Raw genomic sequence first — 21541 nt, forward strand, 5'->3', positions numbered from 1 at the left:
TGACATGAGACATGAGAACCAATGGAAACCAGAAGCATGTGAGCATCTGGGGAATCTCAGAGGCAAAGGCAAAATTTAAATCCAGCCAGTCACTGAAGACTAGGTTCCTATGCAGATTTCAAAATTTTTAAATCCTGATGTTTAGACTACAGCATGGCATCATCTCAAACTCATGGTTATGGATACGTATGAAAATTATGAGATTTAAAATTTATAATTTAATCCCAGAAAGGGGATCTTCTATTTTCTGGCCAGAGGCCAACTCTCTGGACATGTAATAAGGCCAGCAGATTATGAGACCCTCATTGCTTTGCTCGAAGCAGAGCTCTTGAAATGGTGCAATGTAAACAACTTGTAATACTAGGGCCACTTTCAGCAAAGGCTGCCTAGGGATATAGTGAGGCTGCTCTTCAAGTAAATCCTGAGAAATTTAATGTCCTCTAAGCTTTCAGCTTTCTAGCTATGGCTCCTTTAGCAACTGTTACTGACTTCACACCACCACAACAACAAAAACGTGGAGCTGAATTCTTTTCATTCTCTGTAAAACCAGCATCCAAACTGCATTAATACGAATGTGTAAACATTTAGCATTCACATACATTGTTCTTATTGAGCAAAGCATTAGACAAAATATTTTCTCAATAAATCATTAGAGTAATAAGAGAATATTATATATATTTAGAAGATTTTTTAAAAATCTAAAGCATGAGAAAATACTGTATTTGAAAGTTAGAAAACTGTATTTAATTATGCTAAATCAATCTGACTTTCATCCATACTCACAAACCCCCTTGACCTTCATAATGAATTAGAGAACTTCTTGTTACATTATTTGTAATGGAACTGGTATTCCTTGCTAATGGGCCAGCACACATTATTCCAGGTTCAAAGGAAGACAAAGACCCTCTGCCATGGTTCTTTATTGTTTGTGCTTCTGAGAAAATGCATTTATAGTGCAGAGACTCTGTGTGCACACTCCCAAAGGACAAATAAATCATGCAGAAACTTCACATGCAGTTTGCAGAAAGAAATGTCAGCTCATGCCTAACAGCCGTGGCTGCTGACATAAGGATGATAATAACTAGACTGGTACATATGAGAAGTTGCAACTGTAGGTATTTAATTAATGGCTTGATTTCATTAGATACTAAGACATGGGTCTAAAAAGTATATTCTAACCTTTTTTGATGGGCTAAGAATCTATACAGAGGATTGCTCTAGGTGTGAAATATAGCAATAGGTGGGTGCACATAAGGATGTGTACTGAATTCACACAGGTTTAGATAAGAATCCTGAAATAGGTGATGTAAAGGTGATATAAAGGCTAAGCTACAATAACAAAAAGCCCTTACAATACAAGGCTAAATGACACAAGACACTGACTTCTATTTCACTTCACAACTGGACTAAGCTGGGAGACTGTCTACAAGGTCATTCAGGGACACAACTTCTTTCCAGCTTGCTACTGAAGTCTTCACCAGGATGTTAACATCATCTGCATGGTGAAAGCTGGGTTATTGCCTTAGCCACATGCATGAAAAATAGGGCACAGAGACAGTCCAGGGCAAACACTTTCCTTTTAGGGTAATGAGACAAAATAGTACCCATCTATTCTGCTCTCATTCCATTGACCGGAGCTTATGCCTACAGCCATATCAAGCTATACAGAGGCTGTGAAATGGTGTCTGCCTGGTGACCATGCTCTTAAGAAGAAGAAAAAGAAAACTAGTTTGGAAGAGACAAATAGCAGTCTACTGTCTGACTTGGACTTTTCACTACTGAGTCTTAGTATTATTTTCAACTGGGTTTCTGATGTCAGAAGCACTAAACAGTCAAGTTTCATTTCTGGGAAAAGCTGTTAATGAAATAAAATAGATTTGCTGCACTAGGCTAAAAGTTTAGGTTTTTAGTTTTCACTGATGAAAGTATAAATGCTTTTTTGTTTTTATTTCAGAAACCATCAAAAGTGAAAGGTGGCTTTTGATATATGAGAATCTGTTAGACTTCCATTGAGATATTCAATAAACTCACAAATACTCTTATACTACTCACTATAAGAAATAAATTAATTTTCTCACAAAACCAGCTCTATGTCTGTAAAAATAAAAATAAATTCTGATTGTCTATGCCAGTCTATTTTCTCATAACCAGCCTGTTCTGCAAATCATCCAAACTTTGTTAGTATCATATGTGCTGCACAGCCTGAGGCGGGGTGATTGATTGTGCAGTAAGGTTAAAAAGGACCAATCCTTGACAGAAGATAGCTAGGGAATCAGGAAGATAAAGGCATCTGGAACAAAGAACTCAGTCTGTTTTCTGGGCTTCTTAAAAATATGAAATTGTTAAAAACTGTCAGGATCTTTAGCTAATTATTCTTTCTCTAAATTCCTTTATCTGTAGGTAGATTTCTTCAATAGAAATTACTGGTGGGATGATTTTTTTAATTAATTTTTTAAATTATACTTTAAATTCTGGGTTACATGTGCAGAACATGCAGGTTTGTTACATAGGTATGTATGTGCCATGGTGGTTTGCTGCATCCATCACCTCGTTATCTACATTAGGTATTTCACCTAATGCTATCCCTCCCCTAGTCTCCCACCCCCTCCTACAAACATATGAACAAAAGCTCATCATCATTGGTCATTAGAGAAATGCAAACCAAAACCACATTGAGATACCATTTCATGCCAGTTAGAATGGTGATCATTAAAAATCAGGAGACAACAGATGCTGAAGAGGATGTGGAGAAATAGGAACACTTTTACACTGTTGGTGTGAGTGTAAATTAGTTCAACCATTGTGGAAGACAGTGTGGCAATTCCTCAAGGATCTAGAACTAGAAATACCATTTGACCCAGCAATCCCATTACTGGATATATACCCAAAGGATTATAAATCATTCTATTATAAAGACACATGCACATGTATGTTTATTGCAGCACTGTTCACAATAGCAAAGACTTGGAACCAACCTAAATTTTCATCAATGAGAGACTGGACAAAGAAAATGTGGCACATATACACCACGAAATACTATGCAGCCATAAAAAAAGGATGAGCTCATGTCCTTTTCAGGGACATGGATTAAGCTGGAAACTATCATTCTCAGCAAACTGACACAAGAACAGAAAACCAAACGCCGCATGTTCTCATCATAAGTGGGTGTTGAACAATGAGAACACATGGACACAGGAGGAGAACATCACATACTGCGGCCTGTCAGGTGGATGGGGGCTTGGGGAGATGGTATCTCAATGTGGTTTTGGTTTGCATTTCTCTAATGACCAATGATGATGAGCTTTTGTTCATATGTTTGTTGGCTGCATAAATGTCTCCCTTTGAGAAGTGTCTGTTCTGTTCATATCCTTCACCCACTTTTTGATGGGGTTGTTTTTTTTCTTGTAAATTTGTTTAAGTTCTTTGTAGATTCTGGATGTTAGCCCTTTGTCAGATGGGTAGATTGCAAATTTTTTTTTCTCATTCTATTGGTTGCCAGTTCACTTTAATGATAGTTTCTTTTGCTGTGCAGAAGCTCTTTAGTTTAATTAGATCCCATTTGTCAATTTTGGCTTTCATTGCCATTGCTTTTTGTGTTTTAGTCATGAATTCCTTGCCCATGCCTATGTATTGAGTGGTATTGCCTAGGTTTTCTTCTAGGATTTTTATGGTGTTAGGTCTTATGTTTAAATCTTTACTCCATCTGGAGTTAATTTTTCTATAAGGTGCTAAGGAAGGGATCTACTTTCAGGTTTCTGCATATGGCTAGCTAGTTTTCCCACCACCATTTATTTAATAGGGAATCCTTTCCTTATTGCTGGTTTTTGTCAGGTTTGTCAAAAATCAGATGGTTGTGGATGTGTGGCATTAATTCTGAGGCCTCTGTTCTGTTCCATTGGTCTGTATCTGTGTTTTGGTACCAGTACCATGCTGTTTTGATTACTGTAGCCTTGTAGTATAGTTAGAAGTCTTTGTTTTCTTTTCCTTTCCTTTCTAGGATAGCTGGCAATAGGATAGCTGGTACCATGATGCCTCCAGCTTTGTTTTTTTTCCTTAGAATTATCTTGGCTATGTGGGCTCTTTTTTGGTTCCATACGAAGTTTAAGGTGGTATTTTCCAGTTCTGTGAAGAAAGTCAATGGTAGAATGATAGGGATAGTATTGAATCTATAAATTACTCTGGGCAGTATGGCCATTTTCAAAATGTTCATTCTTCCTAACCATGAGCATAGAATGTTTTTCCATCTGTTTGCATATGTAATCCATCATGTAAACAGAACCAAAGACAAAAACCACATGATTATCTCAATAGATGCAGAGAAGGCCTTTGACAAAATTCAACAGCCCTTTATGTTTAAAAACTCCCAATAAACTAGGTATCGATGGAATGTATCTCAAAATAATAAAAGCTATTTATGACAGACCCACAGCCAATATCATACTGAATGGGCAAAAACTGGAAGCATTCCCTTTGAAAACTGGCACAAGACAAGGATGCCCTCTCTCACCACTCCTATTCAACACAGTATTGGAAGTTCTGGCCAGGGCAATCAGGCAAGAAAAAGAAATAAAGAGTATTCAGTTAGGAAAAGAGGAAGTCAAATTGTCTCTATTTGCAGATGACAGGATTGTATATTTAGAAGACCCCATCATCTCAGCCCAAAATCTCCTTAAGCTGATAAGCAACTTCAGCAAAGTCTCAGGATATAAAATCAATGTGCAAAAATCACAAGCATTCCTATACACCAGTAATAGACAAACAGAGAGCCAAATCATGAGTGAAATCCCATTCACAATTGCTACAAAGAAAATAAAATACTTACGAATAAAACTAACAAGAGATGTGAAGGACCTCTTCAAGGAGAACTACAAACCACTGCTCTGGTGACATGTCTTAAGATGACCAACTTTCTTTTCCTTTCCTTTCTAGGATAGCTGGCAATAAGCAATGGCCAGCTATTTTTTTTATTGTCTCCACATTCAAATGCCAGGAGCCCTATGGATTTTAATCAGGTTTTAGAATCAGGCTGTTTTGTTTCTTGAGTGTTTTGCATTCCTATTGCTTCCCCCAGGTCTCTAATCTTGCAGAGTCCCCAGGAATTGCTCCATTTAGCAATGGATTGTTCCATTCAGATTTCTTCCTTCACAGACACACTCTCAACCCAGAGAGGGACATGAGGAAGCCACTCAGGACTGAGCATTAAATCACACGTTCATAGTTGCTTTCTTACACCCAAAGAGGTTTTTGTCTTGTTAGCACCATTGCTAACACATCTTTAGCACTTTATTTGCAATACAGGCAAGTTTGGGAAAGAATGTTAATATAAAGCTGGTTTGGTCTGAATGCCAGAGAAGAAAAAGTCACAGTACACAGTGGGATGCGTGTGTGTGTGTGTGTCTGCACATACCGTTAAAATGACAGCAGCTTTTCTCCAGAGCAATGTTCATACACACGTGCTCCATTAAACATCCTTTTTTGCAAAAGCTACTAAGAACACCCACATATAGGAACAATGACTCCTCTATGAAAAAATACAAATAAATGTTATCAATTTTTGGTGCTAATTAATGCCTAAAGATGATGTTTTTTGCATGGTCATTTTCCTTTTTTTTTCTTTAACACAGTATCCATCAACTTATACTGAATGTTCCATGTTGTTTGTACATACTAGATGCTGCAATAGTAAAAAGATCAAAACTGGGGGGAGGCAAAGGTATTTTTTAATTTATTTAGGTTTTAATTTATTCAGATATGTAAATTTTATTTCAAAGCTAGAATATTTCATTTTTGGCAAACTGCACTCATTCATGCATTTATTTATTCAATTATAAATACTTATTGGGCACTGTTAAATACATGAGAGACTCCAAGGAAGTCCCCCTATTTTGAAGAATCCAACTCCATAACTCAGAAATAAAAAAGTACTCATATATAATGTTTTATAGCAATACAAAATAATATTCTTTAGAATTAAGAGCCAACTGGGCAGTATAGATATCAAGGAGATGGGAAATAGCATTTGAACAAAGTGGAACTTGAGCTGGGGGTTGAAAGATGGATATATTTTGAATTTGTAGAAAAGAAAGAACCAACCTGGCTAATATAATGAAACTCCATCTCTACTAAAAATACAAAAATTAGCTGGGTATGTTGGTGCATGCTTGTAATCCCAGCTACACTGGAGGCTGAGGCATGAGAATCGCTTGAACCTGGGAGGCAGAGGTTGCACTGAGCCAAGATTGTGCCATTGCACTCCACTCCAGCCTGGGTGATAAAGCAAGACTCCATCTCAAAAAAAAAAAGGGAAGGGAAAGAGAAGGAAAAGAACGGAAAAGTATTCAAGGCAGAGAACATAGAAAAATGTGCCCAGATGATGAGTTGGGCTTGTATGAGGAAGCATGATTAACATAGAGAGCAGAGGAGTAGTGTGGTGAGGAGGTGTAAGTGATGTGCTACAAAGTATATCAACCTGAAAAATGACTCCACCATGAGAAAGTATGGGAGGGAGAGGATGTGGGGCAGGGAGTATATATATGAAGTCTATATACATAACCAGGTTCCTAACTTATAAATATTTTAATTTCTAGTAAATGGGTTATCTAGCATCCTACTTATTTTTTTTCCTATCCCTTTAAGCATTCTGGTGGTAGATAGATTCTTTGTAGCCAACAGAAATTTTGTAAGGGAAGGTGGGAAAAATATATAAAAGAGATAGAGGAGTATCTAATTCTCTGGACTGAACACTAGCCTAGAAGTGAAGGGTGCTGGCATTGGATCCAGATTCCCTAGGTTTGTATCCCACACTTCCATTCATTGGCTTGCAATTTTACACAAGATGCTTAAACTTTTTGTTCCTTATTTTACTAAACAGTAAAATGATGATAGCATTAGTCCCATCTCATATGGTTGAATATTGAGACCAAATATATAACATTCTTTGAAAAGTTCCTAGTACATAGTAAGTGCTGAATAAATGCTATTGTTATTCCAGTGAGGAAGAAGGAACTCAGGCAACCAATACATCAATTTTAGGGTGAAAGAAGGAAGAAGAAACTGATAAATCTGATTTTCTTGGATGCATTTAGTATTAAACAGTGCTAATCAAACTGTACTACTTTATACCAAGGTGAAGCACAACCTCCCTGGATACATGATTATTTAAGAAAAGAAACCCCTTGGTTCTGTTAGAACTGAGTTTCTCAACTGTGACACTATGGACATTTGGGGCCAGAAAATTCTTTGTTATAATTCTTTGTTGGGAAAGAAGGCAGATATCCTGTGCATGGAAGGACATTTAATAGCATCCCTGGCCTCAATCTATGACGTGCCAGTAGCCTCTCCTTCCCTCAGTCATCACAACCAAAAATGTTTGCAGACTGTTTTGTTCCCCAGATGTCACTGGGGAACAAAATCACCCCCAATCAAGAACTACTGTGTTAGAATCATCAGATGGAAACCCATTGCATGTGTTTTTCAAACACAAGAATGTGGCCAAAATCAATACTGGTACCATTAGCCCACACCCACTCAAATAAACCAGACAGTTTTCATCCCAATGCACCTCACTGAGCAGAAACCACCCAGACTGTATGCCAGTGTCAAAAGCAGGCAGGTGGTGGAGTGCAAAGTTACCAACAGAGATGAGGAATTGGAAATGTGTTGATGGCTTAGCAAGATTTGTTATTTTCTAAGCAACTGGAATGGCCTGAGTAATACCATCATCTCTTTACTTCTATAGAATAGGAAAATAAAAATAATAAACATTTGGCTTTTAGTAGACATTTTTCCTTAAGACAGGGTTACTTTAATCTGTATTTCATGTAAATCCCTTAGACACTTATTGCTTCTTGCTTTTTCTGGGGTGATTTGCTTTTTAAAGCAGCAGGCAGCATGTCAGACAAAAGGACATCATGGCCTGGATGGCCTCTGCAGATGGGAAGCAAGACCTTTCTGATTGAAGGTGATCTGTCTCTGCCTGGAGAGTTAATATAGCTAGAGTTTTTCCCATCATAACTTATCAACTTTAGAAAGATCAATTTCAGCTAAATGGCTATACGTTGTGAGCGCCAAGACCACTGAAAGCTGCATACTGAGTTGCAGCTACAATGCAGTATGTCTTAGTCATCTTAGGCTGCTATAACAAAATACCATAGACTGGGTGGCTTAAGCAACAGATATGTATTTCTCCCAGTTTGGAGTCTGGGAAGTCCAAGATCAAGGTGTCTGCTGAGTCAGTTCCTGGTGAGAGCTGTCTTCCTGGTTTGCAGAGAAATGCCTTCTTGCATTCTCACATGGTAGAGAGAGAGATTTATGTCTCTACTTATAAAGGCACTAAAACTACAATGGTGTAGGAGGGCAACCTACATGACCTTGTCTAAATCTAATTACATCCCAGAGGCTTGACCTCCATATACCATCACATTATTAGGGCTTCAACGTATGAATTTGGGGGAAGATACAAAATTCAGTCCATAGCACAGTGGGTACTCTCCAGTAAAATAAATGAAAAAAAAAGAGAAATATAAAATTATCTCTAAGAAGGAATAATAGTAAATGTAGAAAAAATATAGACTCTGTTCAGCAAAAACAATGTATTCAAAATTCTAAAACTCTAGTGTTTACTGAGATATTTGAAATAACTTTAGTTGGCTACAGGCAAAACAAATGAATTGTGAAATGACAAAACATGATAGAGCATTTCTGGAGAATTTGACACAATACACAGAGAAAAGCTGCAGAAAGAATAAATATTCTTTCCTGACTCCAAATGAGAAAAGCTACTGCTCCAAGATAAAATTAAAGACAAGAAAATTGCATATCTGTTGCAGGAAATAAAACTAACATTTTAAATCAGATTATTGAAGTATCCCCCAACCTTATTATTTTAGTTTGATCTGGAAAATAAACCCACTGGGCAAATCTTATGCAGGCAGGTAGCTAAATTAAGTGGCCCCAATTCTTTTTTAATTTCTAATTTCTTTGACTTGTAACACAATTAAGAAATTTATAATGAGGTGAATAATAGAATTACTTAGTAGGGATATTATCATATTTAATTTGTATTTGATTTAAACTTAAACCTAACCATTTTGAAAAGATTTGTGCTGACCGAATTATTGTCTGCTACATGGTAGATGCTCTTTCTTATTTGTCCACCGTGATCTGCTTTTATTTGGAATATTATGGTGTTAATAACATGTCTAGCCATAACCACAGAGCTTGTTATAGCTTTTAATAACAGCATCATAACTCTCCTGCTCTCTTGACTTAGCATTTCGAAAGTGAGGTTCATAAAAATCCTATCTGTAGAGCAAACATCTAATTCTAATTTCATGTACCAAATTTGGTAGTCATGGCTTTATCTTCAGTGCATTTGCATTAACATAAGATGATAATGTTGCTAGCTTCTCTACCAAATAACATTCTAGCATAAGCCACCGCAAGGGCAAACGCCCAGCAAAATTCAAGCATGTGACACATCCAGAGAATGCTGATACTCAATGTAGCTAAAATACTATGTATGAATGAAAAGGAATATTAAATTCTGGAGTAAAATACTTATTTTGAGTTTGAAGTATTTAATTGTGACCAAAAATTGTTTCTTCTCATATAAAAATAGAAGGACACCCTGGAGAACTGTGGCTATCCCTGGAAAAGGTACTTTTGACTTCAAAATATCACTGAAGAATTTGTGCCTGAAGCCTCCTTGAAGGCAGACTTTTGATGAAAGAAAAAGGATTTCTGGTTTTGAAAGCTCTTCTTCTTAGGAGAAAAAAAAACCTTAGCAGAAACAAAAACTGATCATTGAGTCTTTTTAAAAGTTAGTGCTAGGTAGGAAAAGCAATAGAAGAATTTCAGACACTACAGGAAATTCCTCAAATTCAATATTTCCCTCTTACTGACTTTGAAACTTGAAAATGAATGCAGGTTTATGTGTCCCCACCCACCAAGTTCATAAGTTGAAGCCCCAATCCCCAGTGTGATGATATTTAGAGGTCAAGCCTCTGAGAGGTAATTAGTTTTAAACAAGGTCATGTGGGTGGGTCCCCCACCACTGTGGGATTAGTGCCCTTGTATGTATAGACACAAGAGAAATCTCTGTACCAGAGAGAGAGATCCCTCACCAGGAATTGACTCAGCCGTACCTTGATCTTAGAATTCCCAGACTCCACACTGAAAGAAATAAATGTCTGTTGCTTAAGTCACCCAGTCTATGGTATTTTGTTATAGCAGTCTGTACTAAGACATACTGCAACCTAGTATGCAGCTAGGAGAGCTGGTAGTTATATTAACTTTATTATTTACTGTTCTTCCATTTCACATTGTTTGTGGCAGATGAAGCTTGCAGAACAGTTGAAGCAATAAAGCAGCCCAGATGTTTGTGGTGTTCCTTGAGCCCACAGGCTGGGGCAACCACCCAGCAGAAGTGGAACAATAGAACTGTGGCCCCTCCTACAGAAACTGCTGAAAGCCAAGGAGAAACACTCAGCTTCACCCCTCATCCTTACGTCCAGTCTCCTACCAGTGTCTCCCATCAGAAACCAATTGGCCACACAGCCAGGAAAACACAGACTGCAAGGGTCAGCCTGCTGCCATGCAGGACACAGCATAGGGAGGGCAAGAAACATTCAAGAGCAAACAGACAAATGACAGGCACATCTTGAAAATAGTAGTCAAGAGACAAAAGTGCTTCTACTGGTACAAAAGTACTCTGTATGCTCTCTCTCTCTCTCTCTCGTGTGTGTGTGTTTAGAAGTTGTTTTTGTTTCGTTTTAAGATGTGAACCATGCTAGTTAATATGATCTTCTCAAGAAGCCTAGTAATATTGCACAGTTCCTTGTAAAGCAGTAATAGAAGGATACATGTATATACTTCAAGAATGGATGGTAATATATACATGAGATACGTCTTTTAGTTCTTGTATTGCTCTGATGCATCAGTTGTAGCTTGCCCTCTTCACTTGTTTTTTTTTTTTTTTTTTTTTTTTTGAGGATTCTTGCTCTGTCACCCAGGGTGGAGTACAGTGGCACAACCTTCACTCACTGCAACCTCCACCTCCGAGGTTCAAGTGATGCTTCTGCCTCAGCCTCCCCAGTAACTGGGACTACAGGTGCACGCCACCATGCCCAGCAATTTTTTGTATTTTTAGTAGAAACAGGGTGTTGCCATGTTGGCCAGGCTGGTCTTCAACTCCCGACCTCAAGTGATCCGCCCACCTTGGCCTCCCAAAGTGCTGGGATTACAGGCTTGAGACACCGTGCCCAGCCCTTTATTCACTTATTTTAATGGTGCATTTCTGAAATTTGCTACCATCAAAATGGTACAATCATGGCCTCATCAGCCTCCAAGGAATGTGGTGTGAACATGGATCACTGTAACCGTACTAAGGCACAGTAAGACCAGGACTTAATTTGAGCAGGTGAACTGAGCATAGGGTTTAATGAACCACTTCTCCACTGTGATAAAGCATACTAGCAAAAGTGCTATGGTTTGTATGCACAGCCTGCAGCTGAACCCATTACAGGGTGCATTATTTGATGGGAGATCTGAAAGACTGAAGAGCAATTACTCTCTACAACCAGGGGCAAATGGCAACTGTGGAGCTTGCCCTTTTCTCATTTCTTGGTTTCCTGAGGCCAGAGTTCTCTACAATGACAAAACCTCTTTGCTCTGGCTCATTTGAAAAACAGTGTCATTTTAAAGGTTAGATTGTGTGTGTGTGTGTGTGTGTGTGTGTGTGCATGTGTATGTGTGTGTGTGAGAGAGAGAGAGAGAAGGAGGATTTTATAGTGATTTTTATGACAATAAAAAATGCTTTGGAAACATTTAATGAGAGGGGTCACAAAGGCAAATGTAGTGTTGAAAGCAAAAAGTTAGTTTTAGCTCTTTCAAATCGGTTTTACCAAAGCCCAAGGCCTAGAAAAGGGACAACAGTCCTCAGTTAAGTCCATTACTAGGCCCCGAGGATAATCTTTCCTTGCCTTCCTGCATATCATATTCCTTTCCTCCTCTCTCCCCTCCCCGTTCCCCAAGATATAGAGCTAGCTGGGAGCTCTGTATGGCCCCATATGGCTGCTTTGGTGTTGCTTTTCCCAACTTTAGCAGGCACTGGACTCAAAGACAAGCAACACCGGTGTCTTGTGCACAGTTGAAGACTTGCTGATTTAAGTATATTTGCAAGATCCTGGTGTGGAGCCAGGCTGCAAGCTCCCTGAGATCGGAGACCGTATCTGTCTTCTTCACTGCTGGCTCCCTAGCTCTTTGCATAATGCCTGACAGTGCATTTGTTGAAGGGAGATAGAATCAGATAGTATTTTGCTTCTGTTTTCATTTTTCCACTTTAACCTTTTCTAATTAAAGGTTTCGAAACAGCAAGGAAAATCACAGTGAGTGTTGTTTAGAGAATGGTTTTGAGATAATATATCAGTACCATGTGAATAATTAATAATACCAGTTTACCAGTAATATTAATATCTTCTAGTCATGTAGTGGCTCTGTGGTTTTGAAAACTCTTCTATGAACATTTCTCATTTGGTCCTCAGGAAATTTTGGCAGGAAAATGTGTAGGCTTTGTCCTTTCCTCTCATAGAAGAACAGGCAGAGGTTCAGAAAAGCTGAGAAAATAGTCTTAGTTTTTCTAATTAGGTACAAAAGCTAGAACCCCGGACTTCTGAGCTCCTGCTCCATTGGAAAGGTTGGTATTCCAGTTCTGTCATATATTATCTGAGTGTTTCTAGTAACTCACTCTTATAAGTCTTTACTTTGCAGTTTCTTCATCTGCAAAATGGGGAAAACAATGGTTCCTATCTTAAAGGGTTGTTTTAAGAATTAAATGAAATAATAAGGTAAGGCACTTAGCATAAGTCCTGGCACAAAGGAAGGGTTTAATACGTGAAGCCACTGTGTTATTACTATTTATTACATGTCTGAATTTACATATTATACATATAATCATTATATATTTATGATTATTGCACCACACTGACTCCCACTAGAGTGACCTATATTCCATATGTGGGTTAGAAAGGCTGGGGTCTTCCTCATCTCAGAAGGTGTTCCTTGCTAACTTAACAGGAGATTTAAGGCCTCCAGTCTGCCTTTCATGCCGGAGTGTTTCTCACTGCTGCTCCCCAGTGGGTCTTCATGCATGCTGCAGGTTGGGTATCTGCTGTGGTCACAGTGCTTACCACCCTCTCTCATGGACAGGTTGCCTAGTCATTCCAAGCACAGGCCTTCTTTAGCAATTGTATTGTTAAGTTGTTATGGTTAATTTATATATATATATATATATATATATATATATATATATATATATATTCACACACACACGATAGAACCACAGCTTTTATCCAAATATAAAATAAACACGTCAGAGATATTTAACACTGGACTTAACAATGGAACTAGTAAGATGTTGCACAGGCTCAAGGGAATATTCAGTGAATGCACACGTACAGGCAATCAAGAATGCAGAAACAAATTTATCAAGTGACAAATTGGGTTAATGTCCATGGAGTGAGAATCAGATGCATTGTACCAAACACAATTTATTGGCATTTCTTTCTACTTGTAAGAACTTGTATTATTATCAGTTTTCCACCATCTACAGAGCTATAAAATAGCTCAAAGATGATGAAAAGCAGGGATAACCTGGAAAGCTGTGCTGAACAGGCCCCCAGTCATCTTTTCTGCCCACTTTGAAGTCTTTCACAATCTTCCCTGACAGTGGGATCTCAAAAGAGTAGTTTACTGTTGGAGGAAGAGAAGGTATCACTATATCCAGTTTACTTATCACAGTCCTGGGCTTCAAAAGGCCTGAGCGAGTTTTCTCCTTTTGTTCTCTTCTTCTCTTAATACCCTCTTCTCCTTTTCCTGAAGATTCCATCTCTAAGTTCCACAAAATCCACAAACTCATAGTCCCACTCCTCCCTGGAAGTCCCAACTCTCCCATAGGGGAACTTCTTCTTCCTTGGTCCTGTCTTAACATCTCACAAACCTCGGTGTTCAGGCATTGGATGAATGTGTGTGAAGCTTCTCTTCTCAGCCACCAGGGATACAAAGAGGAAGGAGAAGGCTCTGGTACCTTAGTGATGGCAAGTAGGTACTGGATTCTAAGTACAGCTTCCCCTTCAGCAAGTCTGATTGCCTTACCATTAACCTAAGAAGGAAGCGTATCTTGCCAAAGACCACTAATTCCCTCAGGACAATATAAATCTTGTCTAATTTGTGAAAAGGATATTTCTAATAACATGACTTTGGTCTTGCCTTTGTGAAAGAATAACCCAGGCATTTTTGAGCTGAGAAACGTCTTACCCTTTCCTAGGTCAGACTTTCATTTCTCTCCCTTTGTTGTCGAGAAGGGTGATCTTTGCTTCATCTAGTAGTTGTTGCTTTTCTTTCTTGCACAGAAGAAAAGGAATGTCCAGTTGTTTCTACCACACATATGAATTTGACATTGAATAGAATTTGACATTGTATAAAATCAGAAAGATTAGAATTTATAAGACGGGCATGATGGAAATAGATCTAAGTTTAGATTTAGACTAATAAGGGATAATTGGATGTGGTGCGAGGTAGTTCCAGGACTAGGTGGATCAAGAAAGCTGCTTCTTGAGCTCTCAAAAAACGTTCTCAGTACTGGCTCTCTGCGGCAGACTTACCACGGAGAGGTGGATCAAAGAGATCCTTCCAGAACATGCAGTTCTGCTTGCTTCCACATGCAGCTGAATGACACTCCTAGATCTATGCAGATTCAAGCATTTTTTGTTTCCCCAGGAGATATATTATTTTCTACTTTAAGAGATAATCAAGCATATGAATTTCTTACCAAGTTACACATTCAACACAATGTAGGCACCTCCCTTCCTGTGCAAGCAGACAGCACATTGAAGACAAGCATTCACAGGAGCCTTGGGATATAGACCCACATGGACCACTAAGTAGTGGAGCCATCTCAGGCACTCACATCTGGAGTCTCAGCTTTGTCATCTCCAAAATGAAGGTGCTGGACTGGGGCCCTTCCAAAGCAGCTTTTCCACCATGTCAAGGTGCTAAGTCACTCCTAAGGTATCCTCATCCTAACCGTCAGTGCTAGATCAGAAAGGAAAATGTGACTTCACCAGACTTAGATGAATAGCCAGTCACACAGATGTCCTTTGCAGACTGTGATGGAGTGAACACTTGCCTTCCCTTACCGTGGTCAGTGTCAGGGTATAAGAGGTTCTGTGGAAGAACCTGCCAGCAACACATCCTAAAAGGGATGCAATGGGGCACTGGCATCACATAAGATGGTAATTCATCTTCTCTGTTGCTTGTATTTTATGCTTATGTTCTGAATCAGGCATTTTTGCCATATTCAGTCTATCATTCACACATTCATTCAATCCGTAATTCTACATTACTGTTTGAGTACCTTCTATGTGCCATATATTTTGCTGAATGCTGGAGACCTAATGATGAACAGACAGTTAAGGTCTCTGCCCTTATGGTACCTATAGTCAAGGGGGGATGTGGGTAAGTGAAAAAGTTATACTGAGCAATGTACAAGGCATATGTGGGCCCGCATGAGTGGCAACTAACCCAGAGGAAGATGTATGCTGAGACCAGATGGAAGAGACTGAGAAGGCCTGACACAGAAGCCACGAATGTGTTTTAGACAGATGGTACATGTGATGGCTACAGGTGATTTCTTGCAAAACTAATGAAGCTTAAGTTTAGTGGTGTCCCCGTAAACTGGATCTTTGAAAAAAAGATGAAATTATTTAATAATCAGTGCTTTTGAGCCTTACTGTCAGCTCCAGAACACTGCTAAACTTTGGGCCCCTTACAAATCCCCTCTTAATGTCTTAACAATTCCCCAGAGCAGGCTCTGAGACAGAAGTTTGCACACAAGTAGTTTATGTAGTTTATGTGGGAAGTGCAAGAAATATCCATAGCCGGAGGCTAAATGGGCTGTGAAAGGGAAGACAGACAATAAAAGGTGTGTTTTCAAACCAGCTACCATTATGGGTAACCTGTGCTTAATCTTTCTTAAAAATTCTGAGAATCAGTGTGATAACAACCTGAGGAGAAAGGGAGCTGGGGTATTTATACACCAGCTCCTCTCAGTCATTGGCTCAGGTCTGCTCCTGAGTGTGTTATTTTCCTTTTATATTTTACCTTCCCTGATGGGCGGAGTGACCTTCCATTGCTTTGGAGAAAGCTATAAAGCATAGTGATGCAGATACTGACAGCTGGAAGTCAGCCAACAAGCACAGAAGTGGTAAGGCCTGGGGGATATAGATAGCATCTGGTACAAAATATTTCGTACCTAATTATGTATTTGTAATTTGAATTTTTCTTAAATTGGGGCCTCAATTTTTTTTATGAATTTTAGACCTCACAAAACCTGAAACCACCTACAGTAATAGCCCTTACTTGCTGAAAATACAGCATGTATGGGAAAATCAAAGAAATTAATAAGCCCATATCAGAATTGGAGGGAGGATTGAGGGTAGCAAGAGATGAAACTAGAAGCTAGAAAGTTGAAGCTAGAAGCTAGAAAGCTAAGCCAAGCCCCTTGAAGGGCGCTATGTTAAACTGGGCTTTTCTAGATTTGGCTGAGATTTGTTGTTCTCTGCTGAACTCAGCTGGGCTCCTTGTGGCATCTCATTTCTGGGACGGGCTGACAGAACAACCCCTTTCTGGGATGGGCTCTTCCCAAGATGAAGAATAAGAACCTAAGAGGGCTGATGGAACCTCTCCATGCCTCTGATGTCTGTTGATCACAATGGCACAGGTCAAATCTCCTTATTTTCCATTGGCCAAAGTGATTCACTTGGCCAGATCCAAAGTTAGTAGAGCATGGAAATATAGTTCACCTACAGGGAGGGAAATAATGACTAAGCACTGTAATACAACCTACTACTGGATTTCCACCAAAACATTAATATATCACCTATACATACATAAACCAGAAAACCTAGAAGAGATGGATAAATTCCTGGAAAGATACAACCCTCCAAGCTTAAATCAGGAAGAATTAGCTACCTTGAACAAACCAATAACAAGCAATGAGATTGAAATGGTAATTTTAAAATTACCAACAAAAAAAGTGCAGGACTAGATGAATTCACATCAAATTCTACTTGATAGTGAGATTTCTGATCATTTTTCCTTTAGCTTTTCACTATTGTTAGAATTTGTAATAAGAATGTAGCAATTATACCAAAAAACCCCTATACTTCTAAATAATAAAATATTATATAAAATATTGAAGAGCATTTATTTAAGAATAATCTTTTAAAAATTTTCCTTTCTAATATGTTATTTATGAGTTAATGTACATATAAAAGGCCTAGCCCCTCAACTTCCTAAAACTACCTATTTGTCTTTATGGCATGTGTAACTAATCAGACTTTATTATGTGCCTATTTCTGGTTTCTTAGTATTAGTCTCATTAAATTTTTTTATTGTGTATATATCTTTGTAAATCACCTGCAAATACTTTGTGGTATTAGCTAGGAAATAAAGAAACAGATTATTTAAAAACTAAAAAGAAAAGTAGTTGTAGGGAATCATTTCAGTAATACTCAGCCCTGATAACATATACAAATCACCTGGAGATTTCTTTTTAATACCTCCGATGAAGACCCTAGAGGTTCCAATTTAATGTTTCTGAATTGGGCTAATTTTTAAAAGCTCTCTGAAGGTTGAAAAAAATAGAATAAACAAATGATTAAATTAAGTGAAAAATTAACAAAGGGCCAATGGTATGTGATGAGCAAAAGTAGATTGGGAAGTTTCTTTACAAAGTTGAATGAAGTAGGCTGTGATACTAAAAAGTCAAAGCTCATAAATATTAAAAAGAATAAGGGAAATGGATGCAGTAGAGCAATATTAGCTTCAAGAATTAGAAAAGGACTGCTATTAAGATCTGTTTGAGCTTCACTGAGTGAGGAAGAGTGAGTCCTATTCTCTCTGATACCTCATATTTCCCATATACATGCCAAATCAGACACTAGGAGACAATTGTTTTTGTGGGTCATTGAGGTGCATTTTGTGGACTGTTTTTCAGAACATAGTGATTATGCAAAAGCCTATTCTCCATGAGAAGGGGTTGAACTCTTAGGAAATTACTTACACACCCTGAATAACACAAAAGGAATACTAGAAGTATTGTAGAAATGTGGTTTGTCCACTTGTTTATAGCTCTTCAGACTTAAATTATTTTATTCTGTGCAGAGTTCAGTTATTTATGTGTAAAATACCATAAAATATCAAAAACTCTTTTATCTTGCTGTCTCATCCCAGCTTTTAAAGAGGTTCCACTTTAACATTTGATAAGAACTGAAATGGGGATAAATTATAGTTTCCTCCTCTCTTTCTCTTTGAAGATTATATATAAATGTTGAGAGAAAGCTTGGGGTATTTGTTTTGTTTTGTTTTAGCTAAATGTCAGGTAAATAGCAGGCTCTTTAGAAACTATGATCTGGTACTGGTAAGGTCTGAGTTAACTGCCATTTGCAGAGTAACCATGGTGACCAGCATATGGCTTCTGATTCCATTAATCTTGTTGAGATTAACAGTAAATCCCAAAGGATCTTTTGCAGTGATTTAGAAATAAATCATCTTTTCACATGTATTTTGTTTGGTGACAGCCACTCTCTTTCAGTGTGCATCTCTACCCAACAAAGAAATAAGACAGTCCCGTTAATGAGGTGATTGGAAATGGGTCCCTCAAATAAGAAATTTCACAAAATACAGACAATGGTAAAAAGGTAAATACATATAAATACCATGTGAAAGGAGGATTTCTTCAATAAACATGTGTCATACCCCTGATAGACACATAAGGGGAAGGTCATTTACTCCCAGTTAAAAATTTACTTATATAGAAGCTCAGCCTGGAGATATGGACTGGAAACAAAATTTGAGACTCTTTAATGAAAAAATCCCAATTATTATTTCAATTATAGAAATTAGAAAGAATGAATTAAGCCAGATTTGGGAAGAGGATCAGCTGGCTGCCCAAGAGGAGACTAACAATGTGTTCTGTTTGCAACTTAACAAGTACAGTGTGGCCCTACCTAAAACCATATTTTGCCTACAACAACCCCAGATCATGTAAAATAATAGCCTAATTTTACAGATGAAGATACTGAACCAAACAATTCAGAATGACTTCCCCATACTCACCTAGTATTAGAGCATTCTTTCAAACTGGCTGAATAAATTGTTGAGTCTGAGTTGGAAGGGATGAGAACTGAATTAGTATCCCAACATTCTTCTGACTCTAATACCTATTACAGTATAGACAAAAAATACAGAACTCTGGGTCCTTCTTAACTCATGGGGCTTATACTTCTTCACCTCTAAGTTTTTCTGGTTTAAGGGAATACTCTGAGCTCTTATTTCAACCTAGGTCTTCGTACATAAAATAAATATCAAGAACACAATAGCATTTTACAAATTCTAAGATGCACCATTTTTCATACTTTAACATCTATGGCCGGGCATGTTGGCTCACACCTGTAATCCCAGCACTTTGGGAGGCCAAGGCAGACAGATCACTTAAGGTCAAGAGTTCAAGACTAGCCTGGCCAATATGGAGAAATACTGTTTCTACTAAACATAAAAAAATACAAAAATTAGCTGGGCATGGTGGCATGTGCCTGTAATCTTACCTACTAGGGAGGCTGAGGCATGAGAATCACTTGAAACTAGAAGGCGGAGGTTGCAGTGAGCCACTGCGCTCCAACCTGGGCAACAGACCAAGAATCCATCTCAAAAAAAAATAAATAAAATAATCTATGACATTGAGATATGTCTTTTAATCAATGGCTTATTATGATCACTATGCAGCAATACCAAATGTAGATTTCATTACGTGTACATGTACTAACTTGGTCCTAGCTGCTTATATTGCCAAAGTCATACAGTTATTGGTACAAGGATAGAAAGTTATTGTGTATGTAGAAAGAGGTATAAATTTCATATCAGTGACATGAATACTTATTTTGGAGTAATGAACATCATTTTACATTTTCTTGCAAAGCAACAACATAGTGCTCTACAGGACCTAACCAAGGGAAGACACAAGTAGATCTTGCATGTCAACCTACCATGCACTAAGCAAAGAAACTAAAAGAAAAAAAAAAGTTAACTCTTTCAGAATACGTGAAAGGAAATTCGAAGCAACAAGAAGCTGACATAGTCTCATTTGCTACATCTTTTTGTTCTTGGCCATTGTAAAACAATTTTGATCTTATCATTTATGTTAGGTTTTATGATGGGTGGGAATTCACAAATCAGCCAGCATGGTTCTGATCCCCTCTTGCGGATGGTGGGACTGTACCTAAAGCTCCTTTCCTTGCTCTGCTGGTGCAGAACAACATCAGAAAGTCCAAAGTAGTCAAAACCAAGCCAAACATTGAACATTTGTAACCCCAATTTCAATCATAAAATTAACCAACTCTAATAGCAAATCAGTCTTTTTTTCATCTTAGCACAAATGCTCCAGGACGACAATTTTTCTGTTATTAAAAAGAAAACTGGTCTCCTTTGGCTCTCTAAGCTTTCAAAATAATGATGCTTTATAATTCCCTGGTAATTGTATAAAGTAAGCATTTTACATTATTTCCCTGGCAATTTAGAAAATTTGAAGTTACACGAAAATATTTCTTATATAAGAGCAAATGGAGAAGAGGTTGGATGTCATATAATCATGGCCAAAAAAGGTGTATTCTTCTTGGTCATATATTTTTATAAATTATTGAGGAGTGGGGAATATTGTACATGCATAAATGTATAGCCTATTACAGTAGCCTAAGACCCCATGGGTTATTATTATGTAAGCAGAACTGAGATACTCAGATGTGTTTAGGTATAGAAGCAAGCATTCCATTAATTTGGTTAAGGGACACGAATCAGCTAGTGGGTGGTAAGTTACGCACCTTCCCGACCTTCACAAAAGCACACCCTGACTTGAGTTCATACAGTTAGGGGTGCAGTCGGATATACTGGCCCAAGTCAGAAGAGGACAAAATTTCCTCAAGCATTCATTTGTCCTCAAGAAACTCAGAAGCTGGGTTAGTAACACCCGACCCAACTTCTGAGTTAGACAACTCTTTCCTTAGACACATAGACAACTGTGACACACTCTGGTGGATCCCTTGTTACTAATCTCATTCTGGGTATCTGATTTCTAGATTTACTACAAGGATTAGCACTTTTTCTGTTAACATAAGGGGCCTCTTCCCAGGGCCTGTCCAAGCCCTGGCTTACAAGACCTATACTAACAAAGAGATCATTTCTTTTAATTACATGAGGAAATCTGATCAGATGTGAGATCCTTCAAAAGAAACTTGTGACTTCCTTTGCAAAAATATATTAGCATTTGTCACTTAAAGTGTTTCCAAGAGTAGGATTTATTTTACACGCTAATTCATTATGAATGCATCATTTTTCATGTTCTCTATACATTAGATTAAGTGAGGAAAAAGTATAGAGTTTAGAAGTTCTGTCTTTATTTCTCCAGTCCATAGATACCTGCCAAATCTTA

At 38.1% G+C, this 21541-nt stretch overlaps 1 protein-coding gene across 2 annotated transcripts in view; it reads left to right on the forward strand.

Moving 5' to 3' along the window:
• The window catches only part of RAB3C (RAB3C, member RAS oncogene family), a 266342-nt gene that overhangs the window by 209402 nt on the left and 35399 nt on the right, over positions 1–21541 (forward strand). The gene's annotated exons all lie outside the window — the stretch shown is intronic.

This window comes from Aotus nancymaae, unplaced genomic scaffold (assembly GCF_030222135.1).
Source record: "Aotus nancymaae isolate 86718 unplaced genomic scaffold, 86718_ANA_hifiasm-v0.15.2.pri h1tg000014l, whole genome shotgun sequence".
Classification (NCBI taxonomy): domain Eukaryota; kingdom Metazoa; phylum Chordata; class Mammalia; order Primates; family Aotidae; genus Aotus; species Aotus nancymaae.